Genomic DNA, 24,194 nt, shown 5'->3' on the forward strand with positions numbered 1-24,194 from the left:
CATTTATTTCCTTATATCATGATAAATGTTTATTTATTCATGCTAGAATTGTATTAACCGGAAACATAATACATGTGTGAATACATAGACAAACAGAGTGTCACTAGTATGCCTCTACTTGACTAGCTCGTTAATCAAAGATGGTTATGTTTCCTAACCATGAACAAAGAGTTGTTATTTGATTAACGAGGTCACATCATTAGTTGAATGATCTGATTGACATGACGCATTCCATTAGCTTAGCACACGATCGTTTAGTATGTTGCTATTGCTTTCTTCATGACTTATACATGTTCCTATGACTATGAGATTATGCAACTCCCGTTTGCCGGAGGAACACTTTGGGTGCTACCAAACGTCACAACGTAACTGGGTGATTATAAAGGAGTACTACAGGTGTCTCCAAAGGTAGATGTTGGGTTGGCGTATTTCGAGATTAGGATTTGTCACTCCGATTGTCGGAGAGGTATCTCTGGGCCCTCTCGGTAATGCACATCACTTAAGCCTTGCAAGCATTGCAACTAATGAGTTAGTTGCCGGATGATGTATTACGGAACGAGTAAAGAGACTTGCCAGTAACGAGATTGAACTAGGTATTGGATACCGACGATCGAATCTCGGGCAAGTAACATACCGATGACAAAGGGAACAACGTATGTTGTTATGCGGTCTGACCGATAAAGATCTTCGTAGGATATGTAGGAGCCAATATGGGCATCCAGGTCCCGCTATTGGTTATTGACCGGAGACGTGTCTCGGTCATGTCTACATTGTTCGCGAACCGTAGGGTCCGCACGCTTAAGGTTTCGATGACAGTTATATTATGAGTTTATGAGTTTTGATGTACCGAAGGAGTTCGGAGTCCCGGATGAGATTGGGGACATGATGAGGAGTCTCGAAATGGTCGAGACGTAAAGATCGATATATTGGACGACTATATTCGGACATCGGAAAGGTTCCGAGTGATTCGGGTATTTTTCGGAGTACCGGGTAGTTACGGGAGAGGTAATGGGCCTTGATGGGCTTTAGTGGGAAGAGGAAAAGGCTGCTGCGCCCCCCCTCCCCTTTGGTCCGAATTGGACTAGGGAAAAGGGGGCCGGCCACCTCTCCTTCTCCTCCTATTCCTTCTCCCTTCCTCCCCTTTTGGTGGACTCCTACTAGGACTTGGAGTCCTAGTAGGACTCCCTATCCTGGCCGCACCTTTGCCTTGGCCGGCCTCCTCCTTCTCCATCCTTTATATACAGGGGCAGGGGGCACCCCATAGACACACAAGTTGATCCTTGAGATCGTTCCTTAGCCGTGTGCGGTGCCCCCTGCCACCAAATTCCACCTCGATCATACCGTTACAGTGCTTAGGCGAAGCCCTGCGTCGGTAGTACATCAAGATCGTCACCACGCCGTCGTGCTGACGGAACTCTTCCTCGATGCTTTGCTGGATCGGAGCCCGAGGATCGTCATCGAGCTGAACGTGTGCTAAGAACTCGGAGGTGCCGGAGTAACGGTGCTTGGATCGGTCGGATCGGGAAGAAGACGTACGACTACTTCCTCTACGTTGTGAAATCGCTTCCGCACTCGGTCTGCGTTGGTACGTAGACAATACTCTCCCCCTCGTTGCTATGCATCACCATGATCTTGCGTGTGCGTAGGAATTTTTTTGAAATTACTACGTTCCCCAACAGTGGCATCCGAGCCTAGGTTTTATGGTTTGATGTTATTTGCACGAGTAGAACACAAGTGAGTTGTGGGCGATACAAGTCATACTGCCTACCAGCATGTCATACTTTGGTTCGGCGGTATTGTTGGACGAGACGATCCGGACCAACCTTACGCGTACTCTTACGCGAGACCGGTTCCCTCGACGTGCTTTGCACATAGATGGCTTGCGGAAGACTGTCTCTCCAACTTTAGTTGAACCAAGTGTGACTACGCCTGGTCCTTGAGAAGGTTAAAACGGAGTCTATTTGACGAACTATCGTTGTGGTTTTGATGCGTAGGTGAGATGAGTTCTTACTTAAGCCCGTAGCAGCCACGTAAAACATGCAACAACAAAGTAGAGGACGTCTAACTTGTTTTTGCAGGGCATGTTGTGATGTGATATGGTCAAGGCATGATGCTAAATTTTATTGTATGAGATGATCATGTTTTGTAACCGAGTTATCGGCAACTGGCAGGAGCCATATGGTTGTCGCTTTATTGTATGCAATGCAATCGCGATGTAATGCTTTACTTTATTACTAAGCGGTAGTGATAGTCGTGGAAGCATAAGATTGGCGAGACGACAACGATGCTACGATGGAGATCAAGGTGTCGCGCCGGTGACGATGGTGATCATGACGGTGCTTCGGAGATGGAGATCACAAGCACAAGATGATGATGGCCATATCATATCACTTATATTGATTGCATGTGATGTTTATCTTTTATGCATCTTATCTTGCTTTGATTGACGGTAGCATTATAAGATGATCTCTCACTAAATTATCAAGAAGTGTTCTCCCTGAGTATGCACCGTTGCCAAAGTTCGTCGTGCCCAGACACCATGTGATGATCGGGTGTGATAAGCTCTACGTCCATCTACAACGGGTGCAAGCCAGTTTTGCACACGCAGAATACTCAGGTTAAACTTGACGAGCCTAGCATATGCAGATATGGCCTCGGAACACGGAGACCGAAAGGTCGAGCGTGAATCATATAGTAGATATGATCAACATAACGATGTTCACCATTGAAAACTACTCCATCTCACGTGATGATCGGTTATGGTTTAGTTGATTTGGATCACGTGATCACTTAGAGGATTAGAGGGACGTTTATCTAAGTGGGAGTTCTTAAGTAATATGATTAAATTGAACTTAAATTTATCATGAACTTAGTCCTGGTAGTATTTTGCAAATTATGTTGTAGATCAATAGCTCGCGTTGTTGCTTCCCTGTGTTTATTTTGATATGTTCCTAGAGAAAATTGTGTTGAAAGATGTTAGTAGCAATGATGCGGATTGGATCCGTGATCTGAGGTTTATCCTCATTGCTGCAGAGAAAAATTATGTCCTTGATGCACCGCTAGGTGACAGACCTATTGCAGGAGCAGATGCAGACGTTATGAACGTTTGGCTAGCTCAATATGATGACTACTTGATACTTTAGTGCACCATACTTAATGGCTTAGAATCGGGACTTCAAAGACGTTTTGAACGTCATGGACCATATGAGATGTTCCAGGAGTTGAAGTTAATATTTCAAGCAAATACCCGAGTTGAGAGATATGAAGTCTCCAACAAGTTCTATAGCTAAAAGATGGAGGAGAATCGCTCAACTAGTGAGCATGTGCTCAGATTGTCTGGGTACTACAATCGCTTGAATCAAGTGGGAGTTAATCTTCCAGATAAGATAGTGATTGACAGAATTCTCTAGTCACCATCACCAAGTTAGTAGAACTTCGTGATGAACTATAATATGCAAGGGATAACGGAAACAACTCCCAAGCTCTTCGTGATGCTGAAATCAACGAAGGTAGAAATCAAGAAAAACATCAAGTGTTGATGGTTGACAAGACCACTAGTTTCAAGAAAAGGGCAAAGGGAAGAAGGGGAACTTCAAGAAGAACGGCAAGCAAGTTGCTGCTCAAGTGAAGAAGCCCAAGTCTGATCCTAAGCCTGAGACTAAGTGCTTCTACTGCAAAGGGACTGGTCACTGGAAGCGGAACTACCCCAAGTATTTGGCGGATAAGAAGGATGGCAAAGTGAACAAAAGTATATTTGATATACATGTTATTGATGTGTGCTTTACTAGTGTTTATAGCAACCCCTCCGTATTTGATATTGGTTCAGTTGCTAAGAGTAGTAACTCGAAACGGGAGTTGCAGAATAAACAGAGACTAGTTAAGGGTGAAGTGACGATGTGTGTTGGAAGTAGTTCCAAGATTGATATGATCATCATCGCACACTCCCTATAAATTCGGGATTAGTGTTGAAATAAGTGTTATTTGGTGTTTGCGTTGAGCATGAATATGATTTGATCATGTTTATTGTAATACAGTTATTCATTTAAGTAAGAGAATAAATTGTTGTTCTGCTTACATGAATAAAACCTTATATGGTTACACACCCAATGAAAATAGTTCGTTGGATCTCGATCGTAGTAATACACATAATCATAATATTGAAACCAAAAGATGCAAAGTTAATAATGATAGTGCAACTTGTTTGTGGCACTGCTGTTTAGGTCATATTGGTGTAAAGCACATGAAGAAACTCCATGCTGATGGGTTTTTGGAATCACTTGATTATGAATCAGTTGATGCTTGCGAACCATGCCTCATGGGCAAGATGACTAAGACTCTGTTCTTCGGAACAATGGAGCGAGCAACAGATTTGTTGGAAATCATACATACTGATATATGTGGTCCGATGAATATTGAGGCTCACGACAGGTATCATTATTTTCTGATCTTCACAGATGATTTGAGAAGATATGAGTATATCTACTTGATGAAACATAAGTCTGAAACATTTGAAAAGTTCAAAGAATTTCAGAGTGAAGTGAAAAATCATCGTAACAAGAAAATAAAGTTTCTATGATCTGATCGTAGAGAAGAGTATTTGAGTTACGAGTTTGGCCTTCAGTTAAAAACAATGTGAAATAGTTTCACTACTCACGCCACATGGAACACCACAGTGTAATGGTGTGTCCGAACGTCATAACCGTACTTTATTGGATATAGTGCAATCTATGATGTTTCCTACCGATTTACCACTATCGTTTTTGGGGTTATGCATTAGAGACAGTTGCATTCATGTTAAATAGGGCACCATCTAAATCCGTTGAGACGACACTGTATGAACTATGGTTTGGCAAGAAACCAAAGTTGTCGTTTCTTAAAGTTTGGGGTTGCGATGCTTATATGAAAAAGTTTCATCCTGATAAGCTCAAACTCAAATCGGAGAAGTGCGTCTTCATAGAATATCCAAAGGAAACTATTGGATACACCTTCTATCACAGATCCGAAGGCAAGACTTTTGTTGCTAAAATTCGGAAACTTTCTGGAGAAGGAGTTTCTCTCGAAAGAAGTGAGTGGGAGGAAAGTAGAACTTGATAAGGTAATTGTACCTTCTCCTTTATTGGAAAGTAGTTCATCACAGAAATCTGTTCTTGTGACTCCTACACCAATTAGTGAGGAAGCTAATGATAATGATCATGAAACTTCGGATCGAGTTACTACCGAATCTCGTAGGTAAACCCGAGTGAAATTCGCACCAGAGTGGTACGGTAATCCTGTTCTGGAGGTCATGTTACTTGACCATGACGAACCTACGAACTATGAGGAAGCGATGATGACCCCAAATTCCGCGAAATGGTTTGAAGCCATGAAATCTGAGATATGATCCATGTATGAGAACAAAGTATGGACTTTGGTTGACTTGCCCGATGATCGGCAAGCCATAGAAAATAAATGGATCTTCAAGAGGAAGACGGACGCTGATAGTAGTGTTACTATCTACAAAGCTAGAATTGTCGCAAAAGGTTTTTGACAAGTTCAAGGTGTTGACTACGATGAGATTTTCTCACTCGTATCTATGCTTAAGTCTGTCCGAATCATGTTAGCAATTGCCGCATTTTATGAAATCTGGCAAATGGATAAAGAAAACTGCATTCCTTAATGGATTTGCTAAAGAAGAGTTGTATACGATGCAACTAGAAGGTTTTGTCGATCCTAAAGGTGTTAACTAAATATGCAAGCTCCAGCGATCTATCTGTGGACTGGTGCAAACATCTCGGAGTTGGAATATACGCTTTGGTGAGTTGATCAAAGCATATAGCTTTATACAGACTTGCAGTGAAGCCTGTATTTACGAGAAAGTGAGTGGGAGCACTACAGCATTTCTGATAAGTATATGTGAATGACATATTGTTGAAAGTCGTCCAATATATCGATCTTTACGTCTCGACCATTTCGAGACTCCTCGTCATGTCCCCAATCTCATCCGGGACTCCGAACTCCTTCGGTACATCAAAACTCATAAACTCATAATATAACTGTCATCGAAACCTTAAGCGTGCGGACCCTACGGTTCGCGAACAATGTAGACATGACCGAGACACGTCTCCGGTCAATAACCAATAGCGGGACCTGGATGCCCATATTGGCTCCTACATATTCTACGACGATCTTTATCGGTCAGACCGCATAACAACATACGTTGTTCCCTTTGTCATCGGTATGTTACTTGCCCGAGATTCGATCATCGGTATCCAATACCTAGTTCAATCTCGTTACTGGCAAGTCTCTTTACTCGTTCCGTAATACATCATCTCACAACTAACATATTAGTTGCAGTGCTTGCAAGGCTTATGTGATGTGCATTACCGAGAGGGCCCAGAGATACCTCTCCGACAATCGGAGTGACAAACCCTAATCTCGAAATACACCAACCCAACATCTACCATTGGAGGCACCTGTAGTACTCCTTTATAATCACCCAGTTACGTTGTGAAGTTTGGTAGTACCCAAAGTGTTCCTCCGGTAAACGGGAGTTGCATAATCTCATAGTTATAGGAACATGTATAAGTCATGAAGAAAGCAATAGCAACATACTAAACGATCGGGTGCTAAGCTAATGGAATGGGTCATGTCAATCAGATCATTCTACTAATGATGTGACCTCGTTAATCAAATAACAACTCTTTGTTCATGGTTAGGAAACATAACCATCTTTGATTAACGAGCTAGTCAAGTAGAGGCATACTAGTGACACTCTGTTGGTCTATGTATTCACACATGTATTATGTTTCCGGTTAATACAATTCTAGCATGAATAATAAACATTTATCATGATATAAGGAAATAAATAATAACTTTATTATTGCCTCTAGGGCATATTTCCTTCAGTCTCCCACTTGCACTAGAGTCAATAATCTAGATTACACAGTAATGATTCTAACACCCATGGAGCCTTGGTGCTGATCATGTTTTGCTCGTGGAAGAGGCTTAGTCAACGGGTCTGCAACATTCAGATCCGTATGTATCTTGCAAATCTCTATGTCTCCCACCTGGACTAAATCCCGGATGGAGTTGAAGCGTCTCTTGATGTGTTTGGTCCTTTTGTGAAATCTGGATTCCTTTGCCAAAGCAATTGCACCAGTGTTGTCACAAAAGATTTTCATTGAACCCGATGCACTAGGTATGACACCTAGATCGGATATGAACTCCTTCATCCAGACTCCTTCGTTTGCTGCTTCCGAAGCAGCTATGTACTCCGCTTCACATGTAGATCCCGCTACGACGCTTTGTTTAGAACTGCACCAACTGACAGCTCCACCGTTTAAAGTAAACACGTATCCGGTTTGCGATTTAGAATCGTCCGGATCAGTGTCAAAGCTTGCATCAACGTAACCTCTTACGGTGAGCTCTTTGTCACCTCCATATACGAGAAACATATCCTTAGTCCTTTTCAGGTATTTCAGGATGTTCTTGACCGCTGTCCAGTGATCCATTCCTGGATTACTTTGGTACCTCCCTGCTAAACTTATAGCAAGGCACACATCAGGTCTGGTACACAGCATTGCATACATGATAGAGCCTATGGCTGAACCATAGGGAACATCTTTCATTTTCTCTCTATCTTCTGCAGTGGTCGGGCATTGAGTCTGACTCAACTTCACACCTTGTAACACAGGCAAGAACCCTTTCTTTGCTTGATCCATTTTGAACTTCTTCAAAATCTTGTCAAGGTATGTGCTCTGTGAAAGTCCAATTAAGCGTTTTGATCTATCTCTATAGATCTTTATGCCTAATATGTAAGCAGCTTCCCCGAGGTCTTTCATTGAAAAACTTTTATTCAAGTATCCCTTTATGCTATCCAGAAATTCTATATCATTTCCAATCAGCAATATGTCATCCACATATAATATTAGAAATGCTACAGAGCTCCCACTCACTTTCTTGTAAATACAGGCTTCTCCAAAAGTCTGTATAAAGCCAAATGCTTTGGTCACACTATCAAAGCGTTTATTCCAACTCCGAGATGCTTGCACCAGTCCATAAATGGATCGCTGGAGTTTGCATACTTTGTTAGCTCCCTTTGGATCGACAAAACCTTCTGGTTGTATCATATACAACTCTTCTTCCAGAAATCCATTCAGGAATGCAGTTTTGACATCCATCTGCCATATTTCATAATCATAAAATGCGGCAATTGCTAACATAATTCTGACGGACTTAAGCATCGCTACGGGTGAGAAGGTCTCATCGTAGTCAACCCCTTGAACTTGTCGAAAACCTTTCGCGACAAGTCGAGCTTTATAGACAGTAATATTACCGTCAGCGTCAGTCTTTTTCTTGAAGATCCATTTATTCTCAATTGCTTGCCGATCATCGGGCAAGTCAACCAAAGTCCATACTTTGTTTTCATACATGGATCCCATCTCAGATTTCATGGCCTCAAGCCACTTTGCGGAATCTGGGCTCACCATCGCTTCTTCATAGTTCGTAGGTTCATCATGATCTAGTAGCATGACTTCCAGAACTGGATTACTGTACCACTCTGGTGCGGCTCTCACTCTGGTTGATCTACGTGGTTCAGTAGTATCTTGTCCTGAAGCTTCATGATCATCATCATTAGCTTCCTCACTAATTGGTATAGGTGTCGCAGAAACAGTTTTCTGTGATGTACTATTTTCCAATAAGGGAGCAGGTACAGTTACCTCGTCAAGTTCTACTTTCCTCCCACTCACTTCTTTCGAGAGAAACTCCTTCTCTAGAAAGTTTCCGAATTTAGCAACAAAAGCCTTGCCTTCGGATATGTGATAGAAGGTGTATCCAATAGTTTCCTTTGGATATCCTATGAAGACACATTTCTCCGATTTGGGTTCGAGCTTATCAGGTTGAAGCTTTTTCACATAAGCATCGCAGCCCCAAACTTTAAGAAACGACAACTTTGGTTTCTTGCCAAACCATAGTTCATAAGGTGTCGTCTCAACGGATTTTGATGGTGCCCTATTTAACGTGAATGAGGCCGTCTCTAAAGCATAACCCCAAAACGATAGCGGTAAATCAGTAAGAGACATCATAGATCGCACCATATCCAGTAAAGTACGATTACGACGTTCGGACACACCATTACGCTGTGGTGTTCCGGGTGGCGTGAGTTGCGAAACTATTCCACAATTTTTCAAATGTACACCAAACTCGTAACTCAAATATTCTCCTCCACGATCAGATCGTAGAAACTTTATTTTCTTGTTACGATGATTTTCAGCCTCACTCTGAAATTCTTTGAACTTTTCAAATGTTTCAGACTTATGTTTCATTAAGTAGATATACCCATATCTGCTTAAATCATCTGTGAAGGTGAGAAAATAACGATATCCGCCACGAGCCTCAATATTCATCGGACCACATACATCTGTATGTATGATTTCCAATAAATCTGTTGCTCTCTCCATAGTACCGGAGAACGGTGTTTTAGTCATCTTGCCTATGAGGCACGGTTCGCAAGTACCAAGTGATTCATAATCAAGTGGTTCCAAAAGCCCATCAGTATGGAGTTTCTTCATGCGCTTTACACCGATATGACCTAAACGGCAGTGCCACAAATAAGTTGCACTATCATTATTAACTTTGCATCTTTTGGCTTCTACATTATGAATATGTGTATCACTATCATCGAGATTCAACAAGAATAGACCACTCTTCAAAGGTGCATGACCATAAAAGATATTACTCATATAAATAGAACAACCATTATTCTCTGATTTAAATGAATAACCGTCTCGCATCAAACAAGATCCAGATATAATGTTCATGCTCAACGCTGGCACCAAATAACAATTATTTAGGTCTAATATTAATCCCGAAGGTAGATGTAGAGGTAGCGTGCCGACCGCGATCACATCGACTTTGGAACCGTTTCCCACGCGCATCGTCACCTCGTCCTTTGCTAGCGTCCGCTTATTCCGTAGTCCCTGTTTCGAGTTGCAAATATTAGCAACAGAACCAGTATCAAATACCCAGGTGCTACTGCGAGCTCTAGTAAGGTACACATCAATAACATGTATATCACATATACCTTTGTTCACTTTGCCATCCTTCTTATCCGCCAAATACTTGGGGCAGTTCCGCTTCCAGTGACCAGTCTGCTTGCAGTAGAAGCACTCAGTTTTAGGCTTAGGTCCAGACTTGGGTTTCTTCTCTTGAGCAGCAACTTGCTTGCTGTTCTTCTTGAAGTTTCCCTTCTTCTTCCCTTTGCCCTTTTTCTTGAAACTAGTGGTTTTGCTAACCATCAACACTTGATGCTCCTTCTTGATTTCTACCTCCGCAGCTTTCAGCATTGCGAAGAGCTCGGGAATAGTCTTGTTCATCCCTTGCATATTATAGTTCATCACGAAGCTCTTGTAGCTTGGTGGCAGTGATTGGAGAATTCTGTCAATGACGCAGTCATCTGGAAGATTAACTCCCATCTGAATCAAGTGATTATTATACCCAGACATTTTGAGTATATGCTCACTGACAGGACTGTTCTCCTCCATCTTGCAGCTATAGAACTTATTGGAGACTTCATATCTCTCAATTCGGGCATTTGCTTGAAATATCAACTTCAACTCCTGGAACATCTCATATGCTCCATGACGTTCAAAACGTCGTTGAAGTCCCGATTCTAAGCCGTAAAGCATGGCACACTGAACTATCGAGTAGTCATCAGCTTTGCTCTGCCAGACGTTCATAACATCTGGCGTTGCTCCAGCAGCAGGCCTGTCACCCAGCGGTGCTTCCAGGACGTAATTCTTCTGTGCAGCAATGAGGATAATCCTCAGGTTACGGACCCAGTCCGTGTAATTGCTACCATCATCTTTCAACTTTGCTTTCTCAAGGAACGCATTAAAATTTAACGGAACAACAGCACGAGCCATCTATCTACAATCAACATAAACAAGCAAGATACTATCAGGTACTAAGTTCATGATAAGTTTAAGTTCAGTTAATCAAATTACTTAGGAACTCCCACTTAGATAGACATCCCTCTAATCCTCTAAGTGATCACGTGATCCAAATCAACTAAACCATAACCGATCATCACGTGAGATGGAGTAGTTTTCAATGGTGAACATCGTTATGTTGATCATATCTACTATATGATTCACGCTCGACCTTTCGGTCTCCGTGTTCCGAGGCCATATCTGTATATGCTTGGCTCGTCAAGTATAACCTGAGTATTCTGCGTGTGCAACTGTTTTGCACCCGTTGTATTTGGACGTAGAGCTTATCACACCCGATCATCACGTGGTGTCTGGGCACGACGAACTTTGGCAACGGTGCATACTCAGGGAGAACACTTCTTGATAATTTAGTGAGAGATCATCTTATAATGCTACCGTCAATCAAAGCAAGATAAGATGCATAAAAGGATAAACATCACATGCAATCAATATAAGTGATATGATATGGCCATCATCATCTTGTGCTTGTGATCTCCATCTCCGAAGCACCGTCATGATCACCATCGTCACCGGCGCGACACCTTGATCTCCATCGTAGCATCGTTGTCGTCTCGCCAATCTTATGCTTCCACGACTATCACTACCGCTTAGTAATAAAGTAAAGCATTACATCACGATTGCATTGCATACAATAAAGCGACAACCATATGGCTCCTGCCAGTTGCCGATAACTCGGTTACAAAACATGATCATCTCATACAATAAAATCAGCATCATGCCTTGACCATATCACATCACAACATACCCTGCAAAAACAAGTTAGACATTCTCTACTTTGTTGTTGCAAGTTTTACGTGGCTGCTACGGGCTTAAGTAAGAACTCATCTCACCTACGCATCAAAACCACAACGATAGTTCGTCAAATAGACTCCGTTTTAACCTTCTCAAGGACCGGGCGTAGTCACACTTGGTTCAACTAAAGTTGGAGAGATAGTCTTCCGCAAGCCATCTATGTGCAAAGCACGTCGAGGGAACCGGTCTCGCGTAAGAGTACGCGTAAGGTTGGTTCGGATCGTCTCACCCAACAATACCGCCGAACCAAAGTATGACATGCTGGTAGGCAGTATGACTTGTATCGCCCACAACTCACTTGTGTTCTACTCGTGCAAATAACATCAAACGATAAAACCTAGGCTCGGATGCCACTGTTAGCGAACGTAGTAATTTCGAAAATTTTCCTACGCACACGCAAGATCATGGTGATGCACAGCAACAAGAGGGGAGAGTGTTGTCTACGTACCAACGCAGACCGACTGCGGAAGCGATCACACAACGTAGAGGAAGTAGTCGTACGTCTTCTTCCCGATCCGACCGATCCAAGCACCGTTACTCCGGCACCTCCGAGTTCTTAGCACACGTTCAGCTCGATGACGATCCTCGGGCTCCGATCCAGCAAAGCGTCGAGGAAGAGTTTCGTCAGCACGACGGCGTGGTGACGATCTTGATGTACTACCGACGCAGGGCTTCGCCTAAGCACTACAACGGTATGATCGAGGTGGAATTTGGTGGCAGGGGGCACCGCACACGGCTAAGGAACGATCTCAAGGATCAACTTGTGTGTCTTGGGGTGTCCCCTGCCCCCGTATATAAAGGTTGGAGGGAGGGGGGCTGGCCGGCCAGAGAGAGGGAGGCGCAGGGGGAGTCCTACTCCAATCCTATTCCAACTAGGACTCTCAAGGAGGAAAGGAGAGAGAGGGGGGGCGGCCCCTTCTCCTAGTCCTACTAGGACTTGGGGAAGGGGGGGCGCGGCCAGATGTGGGCTGCCCCTTTTCTCTTTTCCACTAAGGCCCAATAGGCCCATTAGTCTCCTGGGGGGTTCCGGTAACCCTCCCGGTATTCCGGTAAAATCCCGATTTCACCCGGAACACTTCCTATGTCCAAACATAGGCTTCCAATATATCAGTCTTTACGTCTCGACCATTTCGAGACTCCTCGTCATGTCCGTGATCTCATCCGGGACTCCGAACAACCTTCGGTACATCAAAATGCATAAACTCATAATAACTGTCATCGTAACGTTAAGCGTGCGGACCCTATGGTTCGAGAACAATGTAGACATGACCGAGACACGTTTCCGGTCAATAACTAATAGCGGGACCTGGATGCCCATATTGGCTCCTACATATTCTACGAAGATCTTTATCGGTCAGACCGCATAACAACATACGTTGTTCCCTTTGTCATCGGTATGTTACTTGCCCGAGATTCGATCGTCGGTATCCAATACCTAGTTCAATCTCGTTACCGGCAAGTCTCTTTACTCGTTCCGTAATACATCATCTCACAACTAACATATTAGTTGCAGTGCTTGCAAGGCTTATGTGATGTGCATTACCGAGAGGGCCCAGAGATACCTCTCCGACAATCGGAGTGACAAACCCTAATCTCGAAATACGCCAACCCAACATCTACCATTGGAGACACCTGTAGTACTCCTTTATAATCACCCAGTTACGTTGTGACGTTTGGTAGTACCCAAAGTGTTCCTCCGGTAAACGGGAGTTGCATAATCTCATAGTTATAGGAACATGTATAAGTCATGAAGAAAGCAATAGCAACATACTAAACGATCGGGTGCTAAGCTAATGGAATGGGTCATGTCAATCAGATCATTCTACTAATGATGTGACCTCGTTAATCAAATAACAACTCTTTGTTCATGGTTAGGAAACATAACCATCTTTGATTAACGAGCTAGTCAAGTAGAGGCATACTAGTGACACTCTGTTGGTCTATGTATTCACACATGTATTATGTTTCCAGTTAATACAATTCTAGCATGAATAATAAACATTTATCATGATATAAGGAAATAAATAATAACTTTATTATTGCCTCTAGGGCATATTTCCTTCAGTTTTCCCAACGGATTTAATTATTCTGGAATCCCAAGGTTTGGATGTAATTTTTGGTATGGATTGGCTGTCGATGTATGGAGGAAACATTGATTGCGCCAGTAAGACAATTTTGCTCACAACGCCAGAAGGAAGAAGGATCAAGTATGTATCCCGACATGCGCCAAACAGGACACAAGTAAATTCCTTATCAGGAGTTGTGCAAGAGGAAGTACCAGTGGTAAAGGATTTTCCTGACGTATTTCCAGAAGAGTTGCCAGGCATGCCACCGGATAGAGACATTGAGTTTTTGATTGAGCTTTTGCCAGGCACTGGGCCAATATCGAAGAGACCATACAGGATGCCCGCAAAGGATTTGGTGGAAATTAAGAAGCAGATTAAGGAGTTACTGGATAAAGGTTACATTCGCCCAAGTTCTTCGCCTTGGGGATCACCAGTACTTCTAGTGGAGAAGAAGGATGGATCGTTAAGAATGGTTGTTGATTATCGAGGATTGAACGGAGTAACAATCAAAAACAAGTACCCGCTACCAATGATCAATGATCTGTTTGATCGATTGCAAGGGGCTAAAGTGTTTTCCAAGATCAATTTGCGATCAGGGTACCATTAGTTGAAGATTCGAGAGCAGGACATACCTAAGACAACATTCACCACAAGATATGGACTGTATGAGTATACCGTTATGTCATTTGGATTGACTAACGCACCTGCCTATTTTATGAACATGATGAACAAAGTGTTTACAGAGTTTTTGGATAAGTTCGTCGTGGTTTTCATCGATGATATTCTGGTATTCTCAAAGAATGAAGAGGAGCATAAAGAACATTTGCGATTGGTACTTGAGAAGCTCAGAGAACATCAGTTATATGCCAAGTTCAGCAAATGTGAGTTTTGGTTGAAGGAAGTTGGATTCCTCGGACATGTTATATCCGGAGAAGGAATAGCAGTTGACCCCACCAAGGTTATCACTGTGACCAATTGGGAAGCACCAACAATAGTTGGAGAGATCCGGAGTTTTCTGGGACTCGCAGGATACTACCGGAGATTTATTGAGAACTTCTCAAAGATTGCGAAGCCTATGACGGAGTTGCTGAAGAAGGATACTAAGTTCAGATGGACTGAGGAGTGTGAGGCTAGTTTCCAGGAATTGAAGAAATGTTTGGTTACCTCACCAGTGTTCATTTTGCCAAATCAAACCAAGGATTATGAGGTGTATTGCGACGCTTCACGTCGAGGACTTGGAGCAGTGCTTATGCAGGAGGGAAGAGTTGTTTCGTATGCTTCACGACAACTGACGCCTCACGAATTGAATTATGCCACGCATGATTTGGAGTTAGCAGTCGTAGTGCATGCATTGAAGACGTGGAGACATTTCCTCATTGGAAATCATTGTGAGGTGTACACGGATCACAAGGGTTTGAAGTACATTTTCACGCAGAAGGAGTTGAACCTCAGACAAAGGAGATGGTTGGAGCTCATCAAGGATTATGATATGAGATTGCATTACCATCCCAGAAAAGCTAATGTAGTAGCTGACGCATTGAGCCGTAAGAGTCATGGCAATACACTAATGACGGGAGAAATACCAAAGGAGTTAGCAGAAAACCTTTGTGAACTAGGTTTGGAGATAGTTCCGAGAGGCTATGTGGCAGCATTGGAGATTCAGTCAACTTTGATGGATAGAATCAGAGAAGCTCAGAAAGCTGACAAAGAGATTGCCTATATAAAGGAGAAACTGAGCAAAGGAAAAGCTAAAGGATTTCGTGAGGATGAGCACGACACCCTATGGTTTGAAGACCGTGTTTATGTACCCAATGACCCGGAGATCAGAAAGTTGATTCTGCAAGAGGCACATGATTCACCGTATTCGATTCACCCAGGAAATACCAAGATGTATTTGGATTTGAAGGATATTTTCTGGTGGACCGGAATGAAGAAGGATATTGCGGAGTATGTAGCAGTTTGTGACGTATGTCAAAGAGTAAAGGCAGAGCATCAGAAGCCAACAGGATTGTTGCAACCATTGCCGATACCCGAATGGAAGTGGGATAAGCTAGGCATGAATTTTATCACGGGATTACCAAGGACTCGTTCAATCTATGACTCGATTTGGGTTGTAGTTGATCGATTGACGAAGGTAGTTCATTTCATCGCAGTAAAGACCACTTACACCAGTGCTAAGTTGGCAAAGATATACATGACCAGGATCGTATGTTTGCATGGAGTTCCGAGGAGTATCGTATCAGATAGAGGAACCCAGTTTACCTCAAAGTTCTGGAAGCAGTTGCATGTGACTTTGGGTACTGGGCTAGAATTTAGTACAGCTTTTCATCCACAGACAGATGGACAGACCGAGAGAGTCAATCAGATTTTGGAGGATATGCTGAGAGCTTGTGCGCTAGATTATGGATCTAGTTGGGACGATAATTTGCCATATGCAGAGTTCTCTTACAATAATAGCTATCAGACCAGTTTGAAGATGGCCCCTTTCGAAGCTTTGTACGGAAGGAGGTGCAGGACACCGTTGTCATGGGACGAAGTTGGAGACCGCCAGTTGTTTGGACCAGATCTGATTAAAGAGTCTGAACAGAAGGTGAAGTTGATTCGCGATAGGCTCAAGGTAGCCCAGTCCAGGCAGAAGAGCTACACAGATTCTAAACGCAAGGAGACAGTTTACGAAGTCGGAGACAATGCTTATCTTCGAGTATCCCCACTTCGAGGGATTAAGTGCTTTGGAGTTAAGGGGAAGTTAGCGCCACGATTTGTAGGGCCATATCGAGTTTTGGAGCGTATGGGAGAAGTGGCCTACAAGTTGGAATTGCCAGAAGGATTGTCAGGAGTTCATGACGTGTTCCACGTTTCTCAGTTCAAGAAGTGTCACGCGGAGATGGCTGACATACCTTTAAGAGACACAGTGCCATTGGAAGCAATTCAGTTAGATAACAATTTGACCTATGAGGAGAAACCAGTCAAGATTCTCGAGTTTGTCAGCCGAGTCACTCGCAGCAAGGTTATCAAGTTTTGCAAAGTTTAGTGGAGCCACCACACGGAGGATGAAGCCACCTGGGAGCGAGAGGAAGATTTGCTCAAGGACCACCCTCACCTATTTTCTAGCCAACCCGAATCTCGAGGGCGAGATTCATCTTAAGGGGGGTAGGTTTGTAACATCCCAAGTTTTCAATTTGGAATGTTATACATTAGATCATCATGCATATCATATTTTATTTTGCTTTTGGTTTTGATCCTAGAAAATCCTAAGCAACTCAAGAACCCACGGAGAGAGTTGCGGATTTCGTTATTTACATATTTGAGTTTTCTCAAATTTTGTAAACAGGATCATTTGATTTTATTTATTTTATCGTCAATTATTTCTATTACAAAGATATGAGAGAGGGAATAAAATGACTTTCCCAAAATATAGAAATATTGAGGATTTAATAAAAAAATCAAATAAGTTTTATTTCGGAGCTTTTCGGTATTTTTAATTGAATTTAGGAAAAATACGCGTTTTTCAAAGTTGTATCTTGGGCCCAAATAAATGTTCACTTTATCGGGCTTGATTTTAGAAACCCGGGAAAATATATTTCATGATTTTTGGAGTCTGTTTAGTATTTCTTTTTATTTTTTTTCCGAGTGTAATTTAAAAAAAACGAAACCGACTATGGGCCGTACCCGAGCGGGACTCCGCCCGGGGGCGCCTTTAAATAGCGAGGCACCCGGCGCCCCAGCCCATAACCGCGCCCGAAACCCTAGCCCGCCACCGCCGCCGACTCGCCGGAGTTGCACGCCGCCCGAGGTTCGCCGCCGCCTCGACTTTCGTGCCGATTTTTTTAAAATAATAATAATAAAAAAATAAATAATATATATTTTAATTTTTTCGGCGGTTTTATTTTCGATTTTTTATTATTTTAATATTATTTTAATTATTTTCGGATTAGGTTAATTAACGATTAATCTGTTCGTCGATTTTCTTTTTCGTCGGATTTTCCACGGTTATTTTCTGATCGCGATTTCTGATCCGATTTTCGTTTTAGTATAACTTTTCGCTCGTTTATCGGAATTAGGCGATTCAGACGCATGGAGTTTCGTCTCGAAACTCTCTTTCCGAATAATCAACTTAAACAAGTTTTTACTATTGTAAAATTTGACTTAGATCCAGATTACTAGAACGAAGTTGATTTCTTTCGCCGTTTGATTTTTTTTGCGTCGTTCGATTTGATTCTTTTTGCAAACCAGGGTTCTTAAGTTGAACTTTCTGGTTAGATCTTCTATTTGAGTTTTACCTGTGCATTACATGAGTACTTATTGTATGCTTGTTTGTTTGTCTGCGATAGAGTATCCGGAGTGCGCCGCCTGTTACTTCGAATCGTTAGGTTTCGCGGATCATCAGCAAGGCAAGTAACACTTTGATCAGACCTTTTCTACAACCCAGTTTTATTGCATTAGATCAATCCTCACACATTGCATGATTATGATCTAATTAAATTGTGGGATGGGAAGTAGATGAGGTAGTACCTATTACCTGTTTATTATCAAACCTTTGGGAGTTATTTCTACGTTTGCTTATTATGCCATGCTATGCTAGTAGACGTGGATTGGGTGAGTGATATCCATGACAGATGTGAGATTGTTAATTAATGGTTTATCTAAGGTGGCAACCTAAACACACATCTGTGTGGATTGAGGCATCTGGGTATTCCAGGACTTGCCTGTTTTTCTTTTGGACCGCCACCCAGGCTCAAAGGGATCATGAGATTATTCATACTAGAAACTTCCGTGTGCAGCCACAAGCCATTATGGGCTCTGGCATAGTTGATTAAGTCGTGCGAACTCTTACAGGGTAGACTAGCAGATGTAGGGGAAAGTAGGTGTACCGGTCTATCCATCGTAAGGTGCCAGCGCTTCTGAAGGACTGTGTCTCGGTCATCCGTTTCTCAAACACCATGTAGTGCGAGAAATCCAACGGAGGCGATCGAGTCTTGTGGGGAAAAGTGCGCAAACCTCTGCAGAGTGTAATAAACTAATCATGGTTAGCCGTGTCCCCGGTTATGGACATCTTGAGTATCTAGTATCTGGATTATCATGTGAATCTCAACATGTTACTCTAAAGTTAATTTTGTTGGGTTTGTTAAATAATGATGCTTAATTGGGATTGAGAATGCTGTCAACCATTCTCAATGTTTAACAACCACCATGATAGTAATTAAATTTATTCCTTTGAAGTAGGGAAAAATTGGCTTTACGCAAAAACTGTAACCATAGAGCTTTCCACCAGCCAAATATGCATATAGTATAGTTGTTTCATTCCATTACTCTCTATGTGTTACCTTGCAAGCATATTCCATGTGCTGACCCGTTCTCGGGCTGCAACGTTAATGTTGTAGACTTTTCAGACGACGATTAAGGAGTGGTCGTGGTTCTATACTCAGTGACGCCGTTGGAGTTGATGGACTCACTTATCTTCCAAGCCTTCCGTTGTTATCGTTATTAGATGGCCTTAAGCCATATTTATTGTAATAAGTTCTCTTTTGAGACACTCGATGTAATAAGTGTGTGATTGTTACTCTGCTATAAATCCTCCGAGTACTATGTGGTGTCAGCATTACTATTCCAGGGATGACACCGGAGCATAGAGATCAGACTGTTTGAGGTCTGGTCGCTACAACATCACTCCTTAGCGTTGGTATAATTTCTGGATCGATCACCTTCTGAGAGATTCCATTGAGGAATGCACATAGCTTCACAATGGCCAATCGGGCGTTTTCTGGTAGAAGCCCCCTCAATGCAACCGGAAGCAGTTGCGTCATAATCACGTGGCAGTCATGAGACATTAGGTTCTGAAACTTTTTCTCTGGCATATTTATTATTCCCTTTATATTCGACGAGAAGCCAGTCGGGACCTTCATACTGATCAGGCATTCAAAAAAGATTTCTTTCTCTTCTTTCGTAAGAGCGTAGCTGGCAGGACCTTCATACTGCTTTGGAGGCATGCCGTCTTTTTCGTGCAAATGTTGCAGGTCCTCCCGTGCCTCAGGTGTATCTTTTGTCTTTCCATACACGCCCAAGAAGCCTAGAAGGTTCACGCAAAGTTTCTTCGTCACGTGCATCACGTCGATTGAAGAGCGGACCTCTAGGTCTTTCCAGTAGGGTAGGTCCCAAAATATAGATTTCTTCTTCCACATGGGTGCGTGTCCCTCAGCGTCATTTGGAACAGCTAGTGCGCCGGGACCCTTTCCAAAAATTACGTGTAAATCATTGACCATAGCAAGTACGTGATCACCGGTACGCTTGGCAGGCTTCTTCTGGTGATCTACCTCGCCTTTGAAATGCTTGCCTTTTTTTCGACATTGATGGTTGGTCGGAAGAAATCGACGATGGCCCAGGTACACATTCTTCCTGCATTTGTCCAGGTATATACTTCCAGTGTCATCTAAACAGTGCGTGCATGTGTGGTATCCTTTGTTTGTCTGTCCTGAAAGGTTACTGAGAGCGGGCCAATCGTTGATGGTCACGAACAGCAACGCCTTTAGGTTAAATTCCTCTTGTCTGTGCTTATCCCACGTACGTACACCGTTTCCATTCCACAGCTGAAAAAGTTATTCAACTAATGGCCTTAGGTACACATCAATGTCGTTGCCGGGTTGCTTAGGGCCTTGGATGAGAACTGTCATCATAATGAACTTCCGCTTCATACACATCCAAGGAGAAGGTTATACATACATAGATTCACGGGCCAGGTGCTGTGATTGCTGATCTGCTCCCCGAAAGGATTAATTCCATCCGCGCTTAAAGAAAACCATACGTTCCTTGGGTCCTTTGCAAACTCATCCCAGTACTTTCTCTCGATTTTTCTCCATTCCGACCCGTCAGCGGGTGCTCTCAACTTCCCGTCTTTCTTACGGTCTTCACTGTGCCATCGCATCGACTTGGCATGCTCTCCATTTCTGAACAGACGTTTCAACCGTGGTATTATAGGAGCATACCACATCACCTTCGCAGGAACCCTCTTCCTGGGGGCTCGCCGTGAACATCACCAGGGTCATCTCATCTAATCTTATACCGCAATGCACCGCATACCGGGCATGCGTTCCGATCCTTGTATGCACCGTGGTAGAGGATGCAGTCATTAGGGCATGCATGTATCTTCTCCATCTCCAATCCTAGAGGGCATACAACCCTCTTTGCTGCGTATATACTGTCGGGCAATTCGTTATCCTTTGAAAACTTCTTCTTCAATATTTTCAGTAGCTTCTCAAATCCTTTGTCAGGCACAGCATTCTCTACCTTCCACTGCAGCAATTCCAGTAAGGTATCGAGCTTTATGTTGCCATCTTCGCAATTGGGGTACAACCCTTTTTTGTGATCCTCTAACATGTGATCGAACTTCAGCTTCTCCTTTTGACTTTCGCATTGCGTCCTTGCATCGACAATGACCCGGCGAAGATCATCATCATTGGGCACATCGTCTGGTTCCTCTTGATCTTCAACAGCTTCACCCGTTGCAGCATCATTGGGCACATCGTCTGGTTCCTCTTAATCTTCACCAGCTCCCCCCGTTGCAGCATCACCGTGTTCAGGGGGCACATAATTGTCATCGTACTCTTCTTCTTCGTCGTCTTCCATCATAACCCCTATTTCTCCGTGCCTCGTCCAAACATTATAGTGTGGCATGAAACCCTTGTAAAGCAGGTGACTATGAAGGATTTACCGGTTAGAGTAAGACATCGTATTCCTACATTTAATGCATGGACAACACATAAAACCATTCTGCTTGTTTGCCTCAGCCGCTTCGAGAAACTCATGCACACCCTTAATGTACTCGGAGGTGTGTCTGTCACCGTACATCCATTGCCGGTTCATCTGCGTGCATTATATATAATTAAGTGTCCAAATTAATAGAAGTTCATCATCACATTAAAACCAAAGTACATACATAGTTCTCATCTAACAACATATAGCTCTCCAGAGCATCTAATTAATTAAACCATACATTGAAACTATGTAAAACATTTCAATGCGAAAACAAATGCGATCATAATCGTAACCAAGGTAATAATTGATCCAACGGCATAATGATACCAAGTCTCTGTATGAATGGCATATTTTCTAATCTTTCTAATCTTCAAGCGCATTGCATCCATCTTGATCTTGTGATCATCGACGACATCCGCAACATGCAACTCCAATATCATCTTCTCCTCCTTAATTTTTTTATTTTTTCCTTCAAGAAATTGTTTTCTTCTCCAACTAAATTTAACCTCTCGACAATAGGGTCGGTTGGAATTTCCGGTTCACATACATCCTAGATAAATAAAATCTATGCCACGTTGGTCGGCATAATTTTCATAAACAATAAATGAACCAATAGTTATAAAGATAATATATATATATATACCACATCCGAATCATAGACAGGACGAGGGCCGACGGGGGCGGATACCAAAACCATCGCACTATATAAGATGCAATAGTAAAAGTAAGAAAATAATACAAGTATCTATGTAAACATACAAGTAAGAATATTTTTTCCTTTCAGAAAGAAGATAAAACAAGAGGCTCACCACGGTGGTGCCGGCGATGAGCTCGGCGCGGGTGATCGACGGCGGTGAAGACGGGGACGGGGCGTGACGGACCGCTAAACCTAGACAAATATTGAGGAAAATGAAGTTTGGAGGTCGAGCTTGGAGAGGAGAAAGCTTGAGTAGTGTGGCTCGGGCATTCCATCGAATACCTTGTGTGCATAGGAGGTGAGCTAGAGCACCACCAAGCCCTCTCCTCCTCGGCCAGAAAAAACAGAGCAGTGTGCTCTGCTCTTGCGCGAGGGGGTATATATAGGAACCACCATTGGTCCCGGTTGGTGGCATGAACCGGGACTAGCCATTGGTCCCGGTTCATGCCACCAACCGGGGCCAATGGTGGTGGGCCAGGAGCGAGGCCCATTGGTTCCGGTTCATCCCACCAACCGGGACCAAAGGTCTAGACGAACCGGGACCAATGGCCCACGTGGCCCGGCCGGCCCACTGGGCTCACGAACCGGGTCCAATGCCCCCATTGGTCCCGGTTCTGGACTGAACCGGGACTAATGGGCTGACCCGGCCTGGACCTTTGCCCCCTTTTCTACTAGTGTAAACACATGCCATTTTCTTTGGAACAACATGATAATTCTTCGGAGGAAGGTATTTTCTTCTAAAAACCGCCACCGTTCGATCTAGCATTGCAATTGTCAGCAAAACGCGTTTGTTTGCCATCCCCTACCAGGGAATGTCAGCCAAATAATATTTCCGGTGGTTTATAATAGCTCCCAAAGAGACCAAAGAAACAAAAATAAATTCCCACAAATAAACAAAACGTAAAAAACATGTTTATCTCGATTTCTATGGTTATTGCAGTTTTGGTCTTTAGTCCAATGTCACAACAATGTTGTTTGCTAAATGATTGTTCTTCTAAACCGTCATACGTATAACCCAAATTTCCTTGATTCCAGTTAATTGATTTATACTCGTAAAGTACAAAGGAAAAATCTATGGGAAAACTTATTACTACGCAATAAATGCTATCCAATTTTTATAAATAGATATGAAGATAGGTAGTACTCAAAAGATAAGGCTGCCCGTAATGGGAGTATCATAGGTAGTATCATGCATGCCAACTAAGCAATTTTGATGAGGTGACATAGAATTAACTGAAGAAAGAGAGGCTTGAGTATCATATCATATTAAATAATGTGCTACTTTGTGTCATGCATGGCAATAAATATAGTCCTCTATGATACCAACATATGATACTATGCATTAGGAATGTAGTATCATATACTAGTATCATATGCATGCTACTAGTATATGATACTCCCCATTACAACCAGCCTAAGAGAGACCGGCCATTTTAAATACGGGAAATAAATAAATGGATACCACACATATGGAAAAGAAGCTCGCATTTATTACATGATAAATACCAATAAAATGCAAAAAATTAAGTACAAAGATAGAGATAGAAACAAGATACATCAACCGACTATAACATCACACACCATTAGGAAGGAGACTGAACAATCCGCAAAGCTCCACGAACAAGACTGATATTTGCGGTGGATATCAGAAGATGCATCCCATCTAGGTACGCTAATACCCGAGATCTTGGTCCATTCTAACATCCTCCTTCCCTTTTACGGCATCGATTTTCTACCTAAACGCTTTGAAATTCAGATCCCTATACCAAGTATGTGTCGTGGTTGATGGATTTTGGGGACGGTTTTTGTTGGTGGTTTGCTGCGTGAAACTAACGGCTGGGATTCGACGTGGGAAACCATCTCAAATCGGGGGTGGGGCTACTAGTAGTAGTAGTACTA

This window comes from Triticum aestivum, chromosome 6A (assembly GCF_018294505.1).
Source record: "Triticum aestivum cultivar Chinese Spring chromosome 6A, IWGSC CS RefSeq v2.1, whole genome shotgun sequence".
Lineage (NCBI taxonomy): Eukaryota > Viridiplantae > Streptophyta > Magnoliopsida > Poales > Poaceae > Triticum > Triticum aestivum.